We start from the raw sequence: 2,010 nt of genomic DNA, 5'->3' as shown, positions 1-2,010 counted from the left end.
ACCTCCTCTGACATCCTGCCCCTCTCCCAGGGGCTACAGCAGCCTCTGTGACCCTCGGGGACTGACACAGGGTTGTGGCTGTTCTGTAAAGCCTCTCCAGGAGGTGAGCTCCCTGGCCTTTGGCCTTCTTGTATCTACCTTCTCTGGGCCCTGGCCAAGGAGGGGAGGGCTCTTTCAAAGCCTGGAACCCCCAGGAAGGGCCTGGAGTGCGCTGACTCGGGTCAAGGACAAGCTTTTCCGGAACAGGAAGTCCCCTGAGTTGGGACTTGTCCAGACTGGACAGTTACCTAGCCTTTGTCCACACTGCCTCCAGGCTGGAGAGTCACCTAGCTTTTGTCCATACCACCTCCAGGAAGCTTCCCCCACTTCCTGATGTTCCAACTGGCTGCCTCCACCCCCGTCTGTTTGGCAGGTCTAGGCTGTTTGGCTCTTGGGAGATCCTGGCAGCTTGTTCCTTTTTGACCGATTCGATTTTTGTCGTTGGTAATAGACACAACAGAACATGTACCCAGCACAGGGTCTGCATGTCCAAGTCAGCGACATTGAGAACGTTCTCGGAGTTGTACAAGCATCTTCACTCCCCCCTCTGAGCTGTTCCTCCCTCGACCCCGCCTCTCTCTCCCTCTCCCATCTTTCTGAGTTGCTGTCCATCTGCTCCCATCTGGAGGGCTCTTAAAGAGCCCACGGCTCAAGGCAGACTTTCCTCCTGTTTGGTTTGAGGAAGACTTCAAGAGATACTACTGTAGGGTGAAGGCAGCTGTTCTCAACCTGTGGGAGTCGAACGACCCTTTCACAGGTCGCCTCATTCATCGCAGTAGCAAAATGACAGTGATGAAGTAACAAAGAAAATAATGTTATGGTTGGGGGTCACCACAACACCAGGAACCGTATGAAAGGGTCGGGGGCGTTAGGAAGGTGAGAACCTCTGGTTTTAAGGTTTAAGGAGCATCTCAGGGTAATAGTTTCAGGGACTCCTCCAGCCTCCCTAGTGGCAGAAAGTGTGGAGAGAGCGTGAGAATTTGCCGCTCTGTGCTCCATGTTCCTCCTTTGGACCAGGATTCTTTTGTAGACTCTTTGTTCCAAATGGTCCACGCTGGAAACGCCTTCAAGGCTGGACCCGTACCTTTCTGCACTGAACCCACACACAGTAGGTAGACTGCTTGCCCATAGTAGCTCCTCTCACCCTGACCTCCAGACACATTAGCACATCTCCTGGTGAGTCGGGCACTGATGTCTCCCCTATATGCCCTAGCCCCCTCACACCCTACCCTCCAGCCTTGCTAACCACAAGGTCAGCTGTTCAAACCCACCAGCTGATCCGTAGAAGAAAGAGGAGGCTTTCTACTCCTGTAAAGAGTGACAGCACTGAAAACCGCCAGGGGCAGCTCTACCCTGTCTTGCGGGGTTGCTCGAAGTCAGATTGACGTGATGGCAGCCAGTTTGAAGCCTGGAAATTCCCACACGTGGAGCAGACAGCCTCCCTCGGAGATGCCAGTGTGAACCGCCGAGCTTCCAGCTGGCTGCCGAGCGCTGGACCCACAGCGCCACCGGGGCTCCTTACTCAGCTGCCCCTGACCATTAACACCTTGCACGAGCAGAGCATCCCCACCATTACACAGTTATGGTACGGCTGAAGCCCACCTTCCGTGACCCCAGCGCCCCACGCTTCTGTCCCCGGAGCCCCGTGATGGTCAGTTGTCCTGTCTCCTGAGGCGCCTCGTGGCTATGCCCGTGCCTGGGACCCCCCTTTGCTGATGGCCCAGACACTGTGGGGAGGGTTGGCAGACTGCAGGACAGGGGCCAGCCGGTTGGTTCTCTGAGGGTGAGGCGGGGGTCATGGTCATCACACGGAATCCAGAACACACCCGTGATGGAATGTGGCTGTGAGGGCTCTTTGGAAGGGAGTCCGTGCCCAGTCCAAATGCCAGCTGCATTTTCTGACCCCTGAAGTTGCCCTCTGCAGTGACCTCAGGAGAGAGCTGACAGGGGCATCCGGTGCTGCATAGCCTG

The sequence above is a fragment of the Echinops telfairi genome, unplaced genomic scaffold, assembly GCF_000313985.2.
Source record: "Echinops telfairi isolate 266 unplaced genomic scaffold, ASM31398v2 ScPeMD7_7412;HRSCAF=8450, whole genome shotgun sequence".
In the NCBI taxonomy this organism is placed as follows: domain Eukaryota; kingdom Metazoa; phylum Chordata; class Mammalia; order Afrosoricida; family Tenrecidae; genus Echinops; species Echinops telfairi.
The sequence above is the reverse complement of the archived record's forward strand: the minus strand, read 5'-3'. Positions refer to the sequence as shown.